We start from the raw sequence: 21,014 nt of genomic DNA on the forward strand, positions 1-21,014 counted from the left end.
TGGATTTCATCAGAACACTCCAGCTACAAGATTTATTCCAGTTGATACTCCACATGCACAGTCATCTAGAAGTGGAGGACAGGCGGGTAGTGGGCACCTAAGAGGTGGAGGCCCGACCCGTTGATGTAATCACTATGATTTGGGTGAGGCCAATACACTAGATAGTGTCGTTACAAGTACGATCCTGATTTTATTATAAAGGATATTTTCCTTAATTTGATTCGGTTCTGAATATTGAGGTGAGTCCTCCTATTATGCTCCACTTATGGTGAGCTTCGTAAATTTATGACCCACTTATTTGTGTATCCCTGTTGGGAGATTTAAAGATGTGAACCTGTGTCTGTCACTTTATTTTTGTGCACCATTGAGGGCTATAAGTCAAAAAGCAAAGATTTATTATTTAATACAGTAGGTTTAATGTGTTTCGGAATAATTTATTCTAATTTTTATGAATTATACGCCCTACCAGTATGAGGGTTCATTATATGTTGTGAAAATTATTTATGAAATATATGGAAAAGAAGAAAGAAAGGAAATTGAAAATTTTAGTTGGCACAATGTGCAAAATACTTGTGACTCGGAGTTGAGGATGAGATCCTCGAATTTTATATATGATGTGAAATATTTAAACCGGGCTGCAAGCCGCGATGGACGTTATATAAGGACAAGGTCCTTGTGGTGAAATATTTATGAGTTTAAAATTCTCCCTTGTGAAATTTAATTTGTGCAATAATATTAATAGGGAGTCATGCCTGTTAGGCCTATTTGATAATGCTTGTATATTTTCAGTTCATATTCATCCATTTTTGTACTGTAAATATTGAGTTTTAGCCTATATGGTGAGTGCCCAGGTGGCGTTAAATGTGACTCATTAATCTGAGTAAGTAATCATGAGGTCTTCATGCCTCATGTTTTGTTGTAAGTATTGTGGAAAAAAAATCAAAATGAGGTGATGGTTAATATGAGATTAATTGATGATGTTGGAATTAATTATGAACAACTTTTAAGACCAGAGATGTGGTGATGAGCATACATATGATGTGTTTCATGTCATGATATCATTATGATCAGGCAATGCTGAGATTAATGTTATTGATATATACCCTGTGGTATTTTGTTGGGTTGTGGATATATTGTTAGGAGTTGTTTGAGTGTTAATCTAGCAGGTGGATAGACCCAATTACAGGGGAGACTCTGCAGAAATTTCTGAAATATTTGGGAGTTAGTAAAATTTGGGGGATTGAGATTTGCAAAGGAAAAGATAAATTATGTTATGTGTTTGAGGGCGAATGATCTTAAGCGGGGAATAATGTAGCACCCCAGAGAAAGTTTTGAATTACTTCAACACTATTGAGGAAATTTATATGTGCAAAGGCACGAGTTGCGATAGCCAGTTGAGACTAATACTGTGCGTTGTTGTGAGAATTCAGGCATTTTCGAAAATTATTGGAGAGTTTAGGGATTTTTCTTTAAAGCTTATAAGAATGGATAAAAGAAATAATCTTAATTGAAATGGTGTCATAGGACCCGTGTTAAATTGCGGGAATGTAAAATCACTCACAAGTATGTGTGCAAGAATATACTCAGTAACTTAAAGTCCTTAGAAAGATTCTTAGCACGTTCGAGGACGAACGTTTGTTTAAGAGGTGTAGAATGTAACGACCCCACTTGTTGTTTTAAGAATTTAGGCCCCGTTCAGTGACTTAAGTTTCGGAGTATATGTATTATGACCCGCGTGTGTGGTCGAGTTTGATTTACGGATGATTCGGAGTGATTTGGGACACTTAGTCCCTAAGACGAAAGCTTAAGTCTTAGGATTTTAACCATAGTCAAAACTGTGTGAAGACAGCTCCGGAATGGAGTTCCATCGGTTCCGTTAGCTCCGTTGGGTGATTTTGGACTTAGGAGCGTGTCCGAAAAATTATTTGGAGGTCCGTAGTGGAATTAAGCTTGAAATGGCGAAACTCAAAATTTTGGAAAGTTTGACCATGGGGTTGACTTTTTGATATCGGGGACGGAATGTGATTCTGAGAGTTGGAACAGCTCCGTTATGTTATTTGGGACTTGCCTACAAAATTTGACGTCATTCCGGATTGGTTTGATAGGTTTCGGCACGAGTTTTAGAAGTTGGAAGTTTTTGAAGTTCATAAGTTAGATTTGTGGTGCGATTTGTATTTTCGGCATAATTTAATGTGATTTGAAACCTCGAGCAAGTCCGTGATATGTTATGGGACTGGTTAGCATGATTGGACGGGGTCCCGAGGGGCTCGGATGTGTTTCGAAGTGGTTTCATACCATATTTGGAGCTGTTTGGACTGCTGTTGCTGAAGTCTGGTTTTCTTTCTCACGAACGCGGGAAGAGGAGTTTGAGGGGCTAATGATTTGTCCTTCGCAAACGCGAAGTTGTGAATGCGAACGCGGAGAAGGAGCAGGGCAAACCTTCACGAACGCGGCCTAGGCAACGCGAATGCGAAGAAGAAAAGGAAGATAGGGGCCTGGGGTCGTTTGGCCTTCGCGAACGTGATGCTTGTCACGCGAACGCAAAGGAATGGTCGCGAAAGCGAAGAAGGCCTATATGGGAAGAATTAAAAGTCCCAAAAGCGGGTGTTTGAGTTCATAACTCAAAATCTAATTTGGAGCTCGGTAGAAGACGATCTTTTGAAAAATTCTTGCGTGGGTGTTTGGGGTAGGTGATCCTCATCCAGTTTTGATTAATTTCCATGATTATGTCTTTGAATCCATCATTTAATTCGGATTTAATGGAAGAAAAATCAAGATTTTTGTAAAATCTTTCAAAAACGAAAATTTAAGATTTGGAGGTCGATTTGTTATTGGAATTCGAGGGTGTTCGGATTTCATGAAAATTATGTCGGGTTCCGAGAGGCGGGTCCCGCATTTACTTTTGTTGACTTTTTGGAATAAATTTTTAAGTCGACGTATTATTATCCGGAATTGTTTCCGATGAATTTTAATGAAGTTATATAATTAATTTGGATAGATTTGAACGGCCCAGAGGTCAATTCAAGCAAGAAGGCAGTTTTAGAATATCGGCATAACTTCAAAGAGGTAAGTGTCTTGCTTAACCGCGACTGGAGGAAATTTCCCTTAGGCATTGAGTCTTATGTGCAACTTGGGCAATTGAAAACCATGTACGCGAGGTGACGAGTACATACTTGGTTTATATGTGCAAATTTTATTGAGTTAAAGTCTTTCGCATATTGTGTAGTAAATTGGATAATTGTTGACATATATTTAATCATTTACTTATCGTGCCTAAACCCTTATTGTTGACTCTATTGTTATATGACAATGTGCTGTAATTGTTATTTGATTATTTATGAAATTTCGTGAATTTGCTGGCTTGATAATTATTGGAATTTAATTTTATTTTGGATTTTTCCCTCTGCAAATAATTAATTAAATGAGCTTAAGAAGAGGTGCTTATATAATTATTGAAAATTTGATCTTTTATGAAGACTTTGCTTTACGTTGAGTAATTTCTATCTTTATTGATTGTTTTTGGGTGTTGTACACATTGTGTGGATCATTTGGCTATTTGCTATGAAATTAATTGACTTGGTTGTAGCTTTGAAATTTGGTTGTGGCCATTAGAAAAATTGTGATATGAATTGATTTTGTTATGTTGTTGTGATAATTTCCTGTGTAAATTGTTGTGTTGTGAGAGTTGTTATTATGGGGATATAAGGTTGGTATTTCACCGTTGATATTATATGGTTATAAGGGTGGCATTTCACTGTTGTGTTTGTTGGCTATTGATATTGTCTAGGCGGAGCGATAAGGGTGGCTATAGGAGTGATAAGGGTGGCTATATGAGCAATAAGGGTGGCTATTGATATTGTCTGGGCGGAGCGATAAGGGTGGCTATAGGAGCGATAAGGGTGGCTATTGTCAGGGACGATATGTGATGATGTGGGGTTGTGGTATTGAAAAATTTTCATGTGATGTTGTGAATTTCTTGTGTTTATTTTTATACCTTGTGCAACTTATCTTGTTGTTAGTAAATTGATAATAATATGATTTATGTTGAAATTGGGAGCCTGTGGCTATTGCCAGGCGGTTTATAAAATAAAATGTGGGCACGAGGTGCCGTGAATTGTGATATGAAATGGGGATATTGGCACGTGAATTGTCCGTACAGTTGTGATATAAAATGTGGGCACGAGGTGCTGTGATGAAATGATAATGATATTTGGTACGTGAATTGTCCGTGCAGTTATGATATGAAATGAGGGCACGAGGTGCCGGTAAAATATGATAATTTAATTATGGGCACGAGGTGCCGTTGAAATATGAAAATGGGTTGAGACCCCTATTTACGAAAAATATGAAAATGGGGCGAGACCTGTATTTTGATGATTTTGAAATGAAGTGTCACGTGGTCACTTTTTAATTGAAAGAATTATTTTCAAAATATTTATTTGGAAGGATTTTTACATAGAAAGTATTATATAAAAGAATTGTATTTTGAAAGATATTTATTTGAAGAAATTGTATTTGAAACGATTTATTGAAAGAATTATATTTAAAAAATAATTATTTGAGAAAATTATATTTGAAAGAGAGTTATCAGGAAGAACTATGTGAAAGACATTTATTTAAAGGGCTTGATTTAATTGGGTGTAATTGTGTTTATTAATTGTCGAGTGATATTAATGATATTCTTGTTGTTTATTATGCATATCACTGGTTGTTTTATCCTGCCTTTATGATTATTTGTTTCCTATTATTTTCTATATTATATTGCACAGATTATTAGACTAGTGAGTGTCTTGACTGTACCTCGTCTCTACTCCATTGAGGTTAGTCTTGATACTTACTGGGCACCGCTGTGGTGTGCTCACTCTACACTTCTGCACATCTTTGTGCAGAGCCAGGTATTGAAGATAACGGACTTGAGCAGAGTTAAAGCGGGATCGTAAGGATTCAAGGTAGAGCTGCTTGGTTGTCGCAGTCCCTTGGAGTCTTTTCATTTCATTGTACTGTTAAGTTGTAATCAAACAATATTGTATATTCGGTCCTAGTGATCATTATATATATTCAGTTAGACTTCGTGACTCAGTACAACCAGTCTTAGGAGGTCGTATATTGTAATTATTTCCGCTGTTAGATATTTTTTTTTTTAAAATGTCTTCAAAATTGCAATGGAAATCGGCTTACCTAGTCTTAGAGACTAGGTGCTATCACGACTCCTGTGGTGGGATTTTGGGTCGTGACATTAACACACGCTTAATTTTAGTTTTATTCATGAGTACGAATATTACCAGTGCATCGTTATGAGGTTGGATGACTCCCTCTGCATCTTCATCATTGAAAGACAAAGTCCCTATAGGTGTGTAATCTTGAGTCCGAGATCGTTTTTCCCTTACAATCGATGTTTTAGTGCGTTTAAGCACCGGTCCCTGAGGGGTATCAACGCCGTCGATGATCATGTGAATGACGTGCTGCGGTTTTTCTAGCTCGTTTTGCTTGCCGAAATCCTTGTTTTTAAAATGATTCTTCGCCCTATCACTCAGAAAGTCCCGAAGGTTCCCTTTGTTAAATAAGCGGGCCACTTCCTTTCTTAATTGCCTGCAATCTTCCGTTCGGTGGCCATAGGTGCCATGATATTCACACATTTGATTGGGATTCCTTTGGGCAGGATCGGTCTGCATGAGTCGAGGCCATTTTTGTCTTTGATGCCTCCGATAGACGACACGATGGCGGATGCATCAATGCTGAAGTTATACTCTGATAATCGAGGAACTTCTATAGGATCGGCATATTTATCAAAGCCGCTCTTGCTCATAATTCCCCGAGAATTTTGCCCTCGATCAGTCATCCGATTGTTCCGAACTGTATTGCGTGCTGAACCGTTGTTCATCTGATCTGTGACGTACAGTTGATATCGGTCTCTGTTCGACCTTTGTTCTCTGTCGATCTCCTTTTGGTTCTTAGTGGTTGTCCTATTCTGATGCACGGGTTCATATGGAGCTCCCAATTGATCATCCTCGACCCTGATTTTTGATTCATACCGGTTGTGTATATCTGCCCTAGTTATTACTGGATACTCGATCAAATTTTGTTTCAGCCGACGTGATGCTGTCGAACTTAGCTTGTTCAACCCATGCGTTCCATTTGAAATCGGGATACGAATTCCCTTAGCATTTTGTTACCCCTTTGTTTTACTTTGAAGAAGTCTGATTTCCTTGTTGCAAACTTTATGGAACCAACATGTGCCTTTACGAATGAATATGCTAACATGGCAAAAGAATCGATGGAATTTGGTGGTAAATTGTGATACCAGATTATCGCTCCCTTCGAGAGGGTCTCCCCGTACCTTTTCAACAACACGGATTCGATCTCATCGTCCTCCAAATCGTTGCCTTTGATGGCACATGTGTAAGAGGTGACATGTTCGTTAGGATCGGTCGTACCGTTATATTTGGGAATTTCGGGCATACGAAAATTTTGGGGGCTCGAGGGAAAAGGCTTTTGTATGAATTTTTTCGAATCAAGCCCTTTTATTATTGGCGGAGCCCCCGGGATTTGATCGAACCTGGCATTATATGTTTCCACTTTCTTGTCGTTGGCTTCGACTCCTTTTGTGAGTTCCTCGAGCAATTTAGTAATTTCGGGAGTGGTCCCCGATTATTTCTCGTTCGATTTTACTATGGCGGGCCCCGTTCTAGGGATGACTTCTCGAAGCGGATTGGAGTTCGGCCTGCTTTGCATATGAGTTTGGCTCTGTAACTAAGCTATCGCTGCTTGTTGGGCTTGTAGCATTTCGAAGATCATACGCAAGTTGACCCCGATTTACCCCGCGTTGTGGGTGTCTCGGGCTACGGATCAAGTACCGCCCTGAATGCTTCTTTCCGGTTCGGAACGCTGATTCGCCTCTAGGGCTATTTGTGAATTGACATCCAATGGTACTTCGGCTCGAATTTCGGGTACTTCGATTCGAGCCTCATTGCCATTGTCAGGTAGCCTTCCGGCCCCGTGTGCCAAGTTGTTGGTTTCATCTTGAAGGCCGGCTTCTAGGTCGATAGGTAAAGCCATTGCTGACTTGAAGTTGTAAGCTGGAGTGTACTGTAGATTTATATCAAACAATCACTGTTATCCTTAGCCTAAGGATACGTAATATCCTTTGATAAAAAGATAACAATACATGTATTTTGAATATGAGGATAGAAATGATGAACATGAAAATTGAATAAGATGAAATAAATAAGCACAAAGAGATGTCTTTGTATATGAGAAAAAGATTCGTTTATTCCAGTCTATCTTGCCTTTTTATAGCTTACAAGGATCCCCACTTTTATAATAGAGGGTCATTGTTTTATCTATAATAAAATAATAAAATAATGCATATAGTGGAGGATCCATGATAATTTGTCTCTTCCTCGGTTCTCGTCAAGATTCTCTTCCTTGGTGCGGTTGTAAAGGCTCTTGTCTGTGGGTTCGATACTGGCTCGAACTCGATACTGTCTCGAGGTTGTTACTGGGTCGGCCCTTCGGTCTTACCTCGAGTTCGACCTTCGGGATGGGCGTGGTGCGTTTCTGACCTCGAAGCGGCGTCCTGTTGATCGATTTGTTCATGGGCTCGATAAGATTATCGAGCCAACTCCTCGAATAGCCTTCGGGCTCGAGACTCGTTTCGAAACTAACTCCAAACTCTACTCCGGCTTCTTGTCATTCGAACTCGATCGAACGTGGGAAAGCCTAGATCTATTTTTACCGTATACAAACACAAAGAATATTTCTTATAAGTAGTTGTACTTGTTATTGTAGGGTACCGTGCGTATACAAGAACACAAATGTAGCATTCAAGGTGGATCCGGGATCCAATGCTAATTTCTTATCAGTAAATGTAGAGTTTGAAAGTGGAGATGGTGATCTTAATTTAGTGGAGCTTGTGCCAGCAAGATCTACGCAATCGATAACTATGAATCATGTATTTGGGACAACATGGAATACTAATATTAACCCTTCAACACAGCCTGCTCCATCTTCTCTTAGGCTCGCAATTGAGTTCAATAAGAAACTTACTGCTCCCAATGTCATTTCTGTTGGCTGGAAACCTGGACAAGCCTACAATTCCAATGTCAATTTTTGATTGTATTCTTCAACACAAACACAAAAATAATGAGTAAAATCAATGTCACAAATATGATCTATCTTTTAAATATTATTATTCAAAAGTCCATTTGTTTTTAAATTTTTTTTTTTTTTTTTTTTTTGTTGTTGTCTTATTTTATGATCCTCACAAGCAATGGAAAAAGAAAGGGGGAAGTACACGAATAACTATTCTTAGGTTTGCTATTTAGAGATTAGCCAGTGCTTGTTTTGTGTTGAAATTTAGAACTAAAAATCATAAATTCAGGACAATTCAGTACATTTATATCCTGAAAAATTGAAGGGATTGTTACACAAATAGCCGACCAGATTCATTGTTTACATTTTCTAGCCGATATATATAGATTATACATTGATTATAGACGGTTATACATATATTACATATGAATTATGTATATATTATACGTCTACCGGCTATTTTTAGATTAAGAGATTAGGTATATGACTATTTAAGTTAAATCTTCAAAATTGAAAGGAAAAATTGAAACTGATAACACATTAGCTAATCCCTAAATAATAGCCCTTTAGAGTGACTACCTAGTATCATTTCTACCCCACAACCCTCAAGTATTCACAATATCCGCCCACAAACAATCCCTAAAGTTATGAAAATTTATTAGAGAAACCATCTCTTTTTTTTCCTTCTATCTTTTTCCTCTTTTCTTTTCTCTTCTCTTCATTACAAAATAACATCATTTTGGCCAATTCAGGAGACTTGTCCCTCCTCGTTTTTAGAGAACTACATTCTACTTCTATTTGAATCTACGAAATCCAATAAGCGCTACCACACAATAGCCTATAAGTAGCATAGATTCATATAGGGGTGCTCCTGTTTGGATCGATTTTTTCCAAATAAAAAAAAACTCAAACCAAGTAAGTGGATTTTTCAAATATTGGAAGAAACCAAATCAATTAAGTTGGTTTTTTATCGATTCGATATATGTCCGTTTTTGTCAGTTTTTCTGGTTTTGAGGTTATTTATCGATTTTTTCTTAAATATGAATTGTACACTACCAAACATATATTCCGGCGGACATTATCAACATAACACTATCAAATCAATTGCTCTTTGAAAAATCTATCATTTACCAAGATATATTGATGTTAATTGAACCAAATAGTGATGAATAATTTTAGGACTCAATTAAAATAAATTATTTAATTCGATTTTTCGGGTTTTCATGAACACCCCTAGATTCATATTGCTACAGTCTAACATAAAATGAGGGCTATTGTATTGAGTAATACCTTCGAGCTAGGCTTCTTAGTACCTAAAATGCACTTTCCACCCTTTAAAACTACTTAATTGTTAATTGATACACCCAAAAATAAATCTACCAATGTTGATTTAGAATAAGGTGCAAATAGAAATTGTGGATGAGATTTAATGATTAAACATTTCGCCATCATATTATAACCGGTGCGGTTAGTTACATTTTTTTATAATATATCAATTAATACTAATCATAAAAAATTACCTTATAAGTGAGATAATTGTACAAATATCTTTTTATGTCAATGCATAAAATTAGATTCTGAAAAATAAGAAACCAAACTATGAAGTCTCAAAGACAATATTTTGTGTGGAAATTAAAGAAACAGGTAGAACACCAAGCGATTTAACAGGAGAACGCATGAGGACTTTAGTGGTAGTAGTAGTTTTAATTTCTTGGCTAGAAATTGAAGGGATGTGAATATCTTTAGCAGTTAATTAATTAGCTCTCTTCACTATGTTTAAGTTTTTTCCTTCTATTTTTTTCCTCTTTTCTCTTCTCTTCTCTTCATCAGAAAACAACATCATTTTAGCCAATTCAGGAGACTTGTTGATGCCGTGCTATAATTTCATATATTTCGACGTTATTTACTCTACTTGCTTGTTGTTTGGATGCTATTTTGTGCGACAATTGAACTTAATAGAATTTATTTTATGTGTAAGAATGCTTGGACATGAAGTGTCACGACCCAAAATCCACTAGTCGTGATGGCACCTAACCCAACTAATAACTATCCAATTTCAATAATATTTAACAGGACAATTAATCAAAAGCAATTATCTAAATCTTATACATTCCCCAAGAACTGGTAGTACGAATCATGAGCTTCTAAGAATATAGTTTACAAAGCGGAAATGAAATATATACATAGTCTGTTTGAAAAGTACATAAACGAAGTTTTATAGATCTAAGGCTACCACGAACAAGAGGCAGCTACAACCGGGACGCAGGTATTTCTTCAATGCAGCTCCCATCGAATACATCAACATCAACAACCAACATCTGCACGCAAGGTGCAGAAGTGTAGTATGAGTACAACCGACCTCATGTACTCAATAAGTAACAAACCTAACCTTTGGTTGAAAGTAGTGACGAGCTAACAAAAAGGCCGGGTACAAAACCAATATTCCACCACAGTTCATAACAACATAGTACAATAACAAAAGAGTATCTCGGAAATAAAAGGCTCAGTTCGTTCACAGTTTCAAAAAAATAAGTTTCTTTTCAAGTATCTTAGTGAATACCCAAATATTTTTACCGAAAAAGACAAAGTACGAGTAAGTTTGAAAGCTGTGATTTTTTCCAAAAACTTCTATCAAAAAATAGTAAGATGTTTTATTTTCAGATAGCATGAGGAAAGTACTTCTCTATGCCTACATGTCAAGATACAGGTAAAATAATAAATGTCCCCAAAACCGGGTAACAGAAGGAAGTGCATCTCTATGCATGTATCTCAAGTACGCATGTCAAATGCAATGCATCTTAATGATGAGCTCATGTACCCACACTCTCGGAGTACTCAATCTCACTATATCGCATTCTCTCTCACTATGCTCAATGCTCAGCACACTCAATCACTCAGTGATGTACAATACCTGCTGCGGCGTGAAACCCGATCCATATATGACCATAAGGCCCGTTTCGACGTGCAACTCGATCCACATATATATAGTCGACTGTGCTCACTGGGGTGTGCAGACTCCGGAAGGGCTCCTTCAGCCCAGGCGCTATATTGTTGCGATGTGCAGCCTGATCCAATATTGTTGCGGCGTGCAACCCGATCCAATAATATATATATATATATATATATATATATATATATATATATATATATATATATATATATATATATATAGCCTGCAAGGCTTGTTGCGGCGTGCAACCTGATCCATATAACATATAATCAATATAGCATGCTGCGGCGTGCAATATAACTCTCACTCAGGCCCTCGGCCTCACTCAGTCATCAATCTCTCCAGTCTCACTCACGAGCTTACAATGTCTTAAAACTAGCCCGACAACAATAATATGATGTATCAATAAATAATATCTGAGACTCAGATATGGTATGAATGCATGGATATGACTGAGTATGAAATATCAATGAATTCAATGAGATGACAGTAAGAAACGACCACTATGGGTCCAAACAGTATCGGCATAATACCTAAACATGATATCTAGCATGATTGACAGCTTAACTACCTTATCACATGGTGAAAACACGAATATAAACAAAGTAGGACCACTATACAGTGCCATGGAAACAATAAAGTCCCAATTCACATGGTGCACGCCCACACGTCTGTCACCTAGCATGTGCGTCACCTCAACACCAATCACATAACACGTATTTCGGGGTTTTATACCCTCAACATTAAGATTAGAAGAGTTACTTACCTCGAACAAGTGAATTCCAACATCGAGCAAGCCAAGCGATTCTCCAAAATGCCATCCTATGCGTTCCGACCTCCGAACGGCTCAAAAACTTACCAAAAATAACTCAAATACATCAAACAATGCTAAAGGAACCAATCCCGATCGAAAAGATCAAATCTTGAATCAAAATCCAAAAATCAGCCAAAAGCCCAACCCGGGCCCGCGCCTCGGAACGCGACAAAATTTATAAAATTCAATAACCCATTCAATTACAAGTCCAACCATAATAGTTTCACTCAAATCCGACCCCAATTCGATGTTCAAAACTCAAATATTCGTATTATGAAACTTTAGGCCTAAACCCCCAATTTCCTCTATAAATTTCACAATTCAATTACCAAAAATGAAGCTAGATTCATGAAATATACCCAAAACCGAGTAGAGACCACTTACCCCAATTTATATGGTGAAAGTTGCCTTAAGAATCGCCTCAATCCGAGCTCCATAGCTCCCAAAATGAAGAAAGAACCAAAGGCCTCGATAATATAGCTTCTGCCCCAGCGATTCCGCATTTGCGGACAATTCATCGCATCTGCGACCACCGCTTATGCGTTAAAAACTTCACTTCTGCGAAAATAGCCTAGCCCAGCAAACACCGTATCTGCGGAACAATTTCCGCTTCTGCGCACTCGCAGGTGCGACTCCTCCTCTGCATCTGTGATGACCTCCAGCCAAGCCTACTACGCTTCTGCGGCCAATTGTCTGCATCTGTGGACTCGCATCTGCGCCCACTCTTCCAAAGATGCGGAAACACTAGAACCAGAAATCTTAGCAAAAATCCAAAATGCAATGAAATGATCTGAACCTCGTCCGAAACTCATCCGAGCCTATCGGGACCTCGTCCGAACATGCCAACAAGTTCCATAACACAATACGGACCTACTCGAGGCCTCAAAAACACATAACAACATCAAAACGACGAATCGCACCTCAAATCAAAATCTATGAACTTTGAAACTTCAAACTTCCACAACCGATGCCAAAACCTATCAAATCACGTCCGATTGACCTCAAATTTTGCACACAAGTCACATTCGACATTACGGACCTGCTCTAAGTTCTTGCGTCAAAATTCAACCCTGATATCAAAAAGTCCACTCCTGGTCAACCTTTTCAAAAATTTCAACTTCGCCATTTCGAGCTAAATTCAACCACGGGCCTCCAAATCACAATCCGGACGCGCTCCTAAGTCTAACATCACCCAACAGAGCTAACGGAACAATCAAAATTCTGATCCGAGGTCAAATGCCAAAAAGTCAAACTTGGTCAACTCTTTCAAATTTAATGCTCCTTAGTTTAGAATCATTCTTCCAAATCAAGCCAGAATAACCTGAAAACCAAACCGACGATTCACACAAGTCAAAATACATCATACAGAGCTACTCACGCCCGTAAAGTACCGAGCGAAGTGCAAATGCTCAAAACGAACTATCGGGTCGTTACATCCTCCCCCACCTAAGCATACGTTCGTCCTCGAACGTGCCAAGAGTTATTCCAAAACCCATCAAATCGCCGTGTAACCTTACCATGCACATACCCGGGGGTGATCTCACGTCAACCTATCCCATATAGGCTCGACAACATAACATAACTATAGTTTCTTAATTCAACCTAGCCAATAAACCTTAGAATCCAATTTCCATCATCCAAAATTTCTATAAGGACAGAATCCTGCAACCTACACACTCTATAAGTTTGAACAAGCTGTACCAAAAGTGGTAACCATAATTCAAATACTCAAAACTCAAATACCACATAGCTCAAATGCTCAAAGCAATGATTTCAAATCACAGTAGCTGCTCAAAACAACCCAATACCGGTAATAAACCTCATACCAAACAAAACCCCGTTCTAAAACCTTCGTACACTCCAGATGATGAATGAAACACGCAGAACTCATAACCATTCATCAGATCAACCAGTCGTGGAGCTCCCTCTCCATCGACAAGAACCATAGAAAATTCTTAGCCGACTTTTGATATTATCCTTCCAAACATGCTGTAATCAATTCCGATAGTATCCATTCCATGTCCAATGATCTCATCTTATCCAACACGACCACTCTACTGATATGCCACATCAATACAATCTGACGTAATAACTCGTGTAATCCGTGCACCAATAAGAAACCTTCCAAATATACTTAAATCATAGAAAACTAATTCAGACGGGAGAACTATCCCGCAAGTTCAACAAGTACCACCACAACGTAATGCTAAGAACCTATCACACACCGTATAACCAAAACACACGAATCTAACACGAGGGATCATATCTCAACATAACTCCGCTGCAACGCGTGACCCTATCCAAATACTGGTCCATATGAAATATCTCAAGCCACCCTGCTAAAAATCAATAACCATGCGCAATTCGACATCAAATACTCAAAGTGCATTACCATAATCATGGAGAAGCAAATGACACAGTGTCACAAAAATCTGCTATAAGGCCCCAATAGAACCGCACCATATGTGCATATAACCAACGAATCACAACTCCTTGTAGCATAGAAGAGTAACTCACAGAACATATCGGAACACGGATAAGCTCAACAACAACCAAATGGCACATCCCTCAACAATAGCAGTATGGAGCCAACAACTCTGACTCGGTGTAGAATACACACCCTAATTGGGCCTACCAATGGACCCCCAAATCAACTCTAGGCACCCACAAATAGATAAATAACCCTCTGAAAGCCCATAATGACTGAATCATAACACATACTATCGTCTAGCTAGCTTCGGTCATGACTTAATAGTCCACAACCATGAAACAACTTGCTCTTGAGAACTCCCAGTCTATAAATCCATAGAACAAACAAATCACTATGTCTGATCCCAATTCCACCGCTAGAATGTCTAACACATCTCTCACACACGATCATCCCACAAGGAATACTTCTAAAATTCTTCTGTGCCACATAGCAAAATTTGAATATCAGTTGTCGATCAACCAGGAGAGTGTCGTAATACCAATGAAGTGCCCATAAATCAAAACACATTGCCCCTTCTGAAATATATACTCTCATTAGGCTATACCGATTAGTAATATCATTTGCCTAGTCCTCTAAATCCGTCCATGCTGCCTACAAATTTATGTCTTTCCCTTAAAAAACGAACTGTGACCTTGCACAAGCAAATCTCAATCCCACACAACACACCGCATCAGAATCAACTCTGAGTCACAAGCAAAATACATACCCGATAAGTCAGAAACCTTCCATTTGATCTCATCCCGGAGAAAATCCCAATACGCAATGTATTCCTCATGCCGATAGGAAATTTACTCCTTGAACCGTGGTAGAAACCATTGAGAACCCTTCAAAGTCCATTTGCACATAACCAAGATATCATAACTGAATCTCTCTAACTCAACCCAACCACGTAGGTCACCAGAACCCAAGAGCATTGCCACGAAATACCTGTAGAGACTAGCTACATCATAAGTACCCAAAGAACCGATTATATCTATTACTGTGCTAACCCAACCTACTACCAAGTTGTCCTATTCAAACAAGTCCTTTCCAAATTTCCTTCAAATTGATACTTCTCCTTTCTAGAACACCACGATCCCTAAGCAAAATATAAATCGCACCACAAATCAAACTTATGAACTTCAAAAACTTCCAACTTCTAAAACTCGTGCTGAAACCTATCAAAACAACCCGGAATGACGTCAAATTTTGCAGGCAAGTCCCAAATAACATAATGGATCTGTTCCAACTCTCGAAATCGCATTCCGACCCCGATATCAAAAAGTCAACCCCACAGTCGAACTTTCCAAAATTTTGAGTTTGTCCATTTCAAGCTTAATTCCACTACGGACCTCCAAATAATTTTTCGGACATGTTCCTAAGTCCAAAATCAACCAACAGAGCGAACGGATCTTACGGAACGCCATTTCGGAGTTGTCTTCACATAGTTTCGACTATGGTTAAAATCTTAAGACTTAAGCTTCCGTCATAGGGACTAAGTGTCTCAAATCACTCCGAATCATCCGTAAATCAAACTCGACCACACACGCAGGTCATAATACATATGCTCGAAACCTTAAGTCATTGAACGGGGCGTAAATTCTTAAAACGACAAGTGTACGGAGAACAACCGGCCGCAAAGGAAATGTTCGCCATCGAGGGAGCTAACTCAATATCCTCGCCTTCGCCGATAAAAGAAACGAGCTCGGAAGGAGATTAATGGATTCCTCGATCCTTCATGATCCCCAATGATTACGATGCCACCAAATCAACCATTGAGGAACTAGAGTAAATCATACTAATCGAACATTGGCCCGAATGAAAGGTGTACCTGGGAACGGGATTGAGCCCCGAACTCAGGAAGAAACTTATTCAATTTCTTATCAAATTCTTATTCAAATTCAGATGAACCTAGAGGACCAGGAAGGGACTTCATTTGTCACCAAATATGGAACATATTGTTATAATGTAATACCCTTCGGGCTAAAAAATGCAGGGGCTACTTATCAACCCCTAGTAAATAAAATATTCGAAGAACAAATAGGTAAATCAATGGAAGTTTATATTGATGACATGCTAGTTAAGTCCCTGCGCGCAGAGGACCATTTGGCCCATTTGTAGGAAACATTTGAGATTTTGAGGAAATACAACATGAAGCTCAACCCCGAAAAATGTGCTTTCGGGGTCGGTTCGGGCAAGTTCCTAGGCTTCATGGTGTTAAATCGGGGAATCGAGATTAACCCCGACAAAATCAAGGCCATCGAAGACATCACCATCGTGGACAGCGTGAAAGTTGTACAAAGGTTAACAGGAAGGATTGCAGCCTTAGGCCGATTCATTTCGAGATCATCAGATCAAAGTCACAAATTTTTCTCTCTACTCAAAAAGAAGAACGACTTCGCTTGGACACCGGAATGCCAACAAGCATTACAGGAATTGAAATGATATCTATGGAGCCCACCACTACTTCACACTCCAAAAACAGACGAAAACATTTACTTGTACTTGGCGGTATCAGAAGTCGTCATAAGCAGTGTCCTAGTTCCAGAAGACCAAGTATGAAATTTCCCGTTTATTACATAAGACGGACCTTAGGAGAAGCGGAAACTAGATATCCGCACTGAGAAAAATTGGCACTTGCACTGATAAGTACCTCTAGAAAGTTAAGACCGTACTTTTAATGTCACCCCATATGCGTATTAACCACCTACCCACTTCATAATAATTTGCATAAGCCCGAACTATCAGGCTGATTGACCCATCAAACTCAGTGGGTACGATATAGAATATCAACCCTGTACGGCCATCAAGTTTCAAAGTTTAGCATACTTCGTGGTCGACTTCACGCCAACCCTCGTATCGAAGTCGAAAAAGAACTTTTGTTGAAATCGGGTACATCTTCGGGGGTATGGATTCTTTTTACGGATGGGGCTTCGAACGTGAAGGGGTCCGGACTAGGCATAGTTTTGAAACCACCCACGGGTAACATTATTAGGCAAGCTATTAAAACTATCAGGTTAACTAACAACAAGGCCGAGTATGAAGCCATGATTGCAGGTCTCGAGCTAGCTAGAAACTTGGGAGCAGAAGTCATTGAGGTTAATTATAACTCTTTGCTAGTGGTGAGTCAAGTAAACAAAACCTTCGAAGTCTGAGAAGGTAGAATGCAAAGATATTTAGACAAACTACATGTCACTTTGCACCATTTCAAACAATGGACTCTACGGCATGTTCCGCGAGAACAGAATAATGAGGCCGATGTGCTTGCAAATTTGGGATCGTCGGTCGAGGTAGATGATTTGAGCTCGGGGACTGTCGTTCAACTTTCAAGATCGGTAATCGAAGATGGTCACACCGAAATAAATTCTACTAGCTTAACCTGGGATTGGAGAAACAAGTATATTGAATACTTAAAGAACGGAAAGCTCCCATCAGACCATAAAGATTCCAGGACCCTATGGACTAAAGCTGCTCGATTTACGTTGGTTGCGGACGGAACATTATATCAAAAGACATTCGATGGACCATTGGTAGTAGGCTTGGGTCCGGGAGATACCAATTACATCCTACGGGAAGTACACGAGGGCACTTGTGGGAATCACTCTGGTGCCGACACATTAGTTCGAAAAGTAATCAGAGCAGGGTATTATTGGATCGATATGGGCAAAGATGCGAAAGAATTTGTTCGTAAATGTGACAAATGTCAAAGGTTTGCGCCAATGATCCATCAACCCATAGAGCAACTTCACTCAGTCCTATCCACATGGCCGTTCATAAAATGGGGAATGGACATCGTCGGCCCTCTGCCATCGACCCTAGGTAAAGACAAATTTATTTTATTTATGACTGACTATTTTTCTAAATGGGTTGAAGCGCAAGCGTTCCAGAAAATAAGAGAGAAAGAAGTTATAGACTTTATTTGGGATAATATCATATGCCAGTTCAGGATACCCGCCGAAATAGTATGCGACAATGGGAAGCAATTCGTTGGCAGTAAAGTAACAAAATTCTTCGAAGATCACAAAATAAGAAGGATACTATCAACACCATACCACCCCAGTGGGAACGGACAGGCCGAATCAACGAACAAAACTATTCTTCAAAACTTGAAGAAGAGGTTGAACGACGCTAAAGAAAAATAGAGAGAAATCCTGCCCGAAGTCCTTTGGGCATACCGGACAACGTCAAAATCCAGTATGGGGGCGACCTCATTCTCCTTAGTATATGGTTCTAAAGAATTGATACCAGTCGAAGTCGGTGAACCTAGTCCCAGATTTGGATTCACGACGGAAGAATCAAATAATGAGGCTATGAATACCAGCCTTGAATTATCGGATGAAGGACGAGAACCTTCCCTCGTCCAATTGGCCGCCAAAAAGAAACAAATCGAAAGATATTATAATGGAAGAACCAAGCTCCGCCATTTCAATCCGGGGGACTTAGTGTTAAGAAAAGTCACTGTCAATACCTGGAATCCGAACGAATGAAAACTAGGACCAAATTGGGAAGGACTATATTAGGTGCTCGAGAACGTCGGAAAGGGATCGTACAGGCTCGACATTATAAACGGCAAACAGCTACCAAGCATTTGGAATGTATCACATCTAAAACGGTACTACTGCTAAGATACGACCCTTCCATAGTCATCTAACTGACCCCTACAGAATTCTGAACAAGAGCTAAGATGGATCTTTCGCTTGGAAGCACGTGTTGCACTCTTTTTCCCTTAGACCGGTTTATCCCAAATGGGTTTTCGAAAAGGTTTTTAATGAGGCAACCATTGATCGTGCTGCACTTTCAGCAATATCCGAGGCCTTCTTTCAATCGACCTCGGTCAAAACAACTGGTCAAAACAACAGGGTTCCAATAGGAAAATTTGTAAAAGCCAAATGGTCAAAACGAACCATGCTCATGTAGACTGGCCCGAACCCAGGCGCAAAACATGAACACATGTATAATGACTTGAGATTTATTGTGCAATCAAAGTTAAGAAAAAATCAACCATTAAGCCTACGGGCTACTTTTATTCCGAGTTCGAGCAAGAACTCACTCGACCATTATGCCTACGGGCTAGATTATCTCAAGTTCGAAACATTCACTCGACTATTAAGCCTACGGGCTACGTTTTTTGAGTTCGGGCAAGCACTCACTCGACCATTATGCCTACGGGCTACATTATCTCGAGTTCGAAACATTCACTCGACTATTAAGCCTACGGGCTACTTTTATTTCGAGTTCGAGCAAGCACTCACTCGACCATTACGCCTACGGGCCACATTATTTCGAGTTTGAAACATTCACTTAACTATTAAGCCTACGGGCTACTTTTATTTCGAGTTTGAGAAAGCACTCACTCGACCATTATGCCTACGGGCCACATTATTTCGAGTTCGAAACATTCACTTGACTATTAAGCCTACGGGCTACTTTTATTTCGAGTTCGAGCAAGCACTCACTCAACCATTATGCCTACGGGCCACATTATTTTGAGTTCGAAACATTCACTTGATTATTAAGCCTACGGTCTACTTTTATTTCGAGTTCGAGCAAGCACTCACTCGACCATTACGCCTACGGGCCACATTATTTCGATTTTGAAACATTCACTCGACTATTAAGCCTACGGGCTACTTTTATTCTGAGTTCGAGCAAGAACTCACTCGACTATTATGCTTACGGGCTACATTATTTAGAGTTCGAAACACCCACTCGACTATTAAGCCTACGGGGTACTTTTATTCCGAGTTCGAGCAAGCACTCACTTGACCATTACGCCTATGGACTACATCGCTTCAAGTTTGAAACATTCACTCAACGGCTAATAAGCCTATAAGCTACTTTTACTTTGAGTTTGAGCGAACACTCACTCAACCATCACACCTACAGGCTATATTTCTTCAAAGATTGAATCATTGACTCAACTAGCAAGCCTAAAGGCTACATCACTTCAAGTCTGAAAAAACAATCGATCGATCATAGAGACTACGAAGTCAACATTTGATTAAAGTCATCACAAAACAAAAACAAATCGATCTTGTTATATATATATATACAAGATTGCCTACGTGATTGATTACAAACATAAAAAATTTAAAACTAAGCTTCCTGGTCACCCTCTGGGGCATTCGCTACACTGTTGAGCTCTTCCCCATCCTCAGATCCGCTCTTGCTGCCGCCATCATCATCATCATCGGAAGCCAAGGCTTCAACTTCAGCTTCGAGTTCTTTAGCATTTTTTATCTCTTTAGTAAGGTCGAAACCTCGAGCGTGTATCTCCTCGAGGGTCTCCCTCAGAGACCTACACTTAGCAAGCTCGACAACCCAATAAGCTCGAGAATCAGCGGTATCCGCCACCTCCCGGGCCTCCATCTGAGCAGCCTCGGCATCAGCCCGATACACAGCAATGGACTTATCCGCCAAGACTTTCGACGACTCAACCTCCGCCTTAGCCTCAGCAAGCCGTATTTCAAGCTCCTCGATCTTCTTAGCTTGAGCCGAACCCTTTTGCTTGACGCTTCGAAGTTCAACATCGGCCGATAATAATTTGGTCAAAATGGTTTCTTTTTCCGCATCCAGGCGGTCGAGAGTCTCCTTCCACCGATTGCATGGATTTGATCAACTTCTTCTCGAAGTAACCCGATATTTTCAACCTTTTACTGCAGTTGAGACAACAAAGGGTTAACTTCCAC

At 39.5% G+C, this 21,014-nt stretch overlaps 1 pseudogene; it reads right to left on the bottom strand.

The window, feature by feature from the left end:
* Window positions 1–21,014, bottom strand: part of LOC107759412 ((R)-linalool synthase TPS5, chloroplastic-like) — a 252,355-nt pseudogene that overhangs the window by 168,221 nt on the left and 63,120 nt on the right.

The sequence above is a fragment of the Nicotiana tabacum genome, unplaced genomic scaffold (genome assembly GCF_000715075.1).
Source record: "Nicotiana tabacum cultivar K326 unplaced genomic scaffold, ASM71507v2 Un00001, whole genome shotgun sequence".
Classification (NCBI taxonomy): Eukaryota; Viridiplantae; Streptophyta; class Magnoliopsida; order Solanales; family Solanaceae; genus Nicotiana; species Nicotiana tabacum.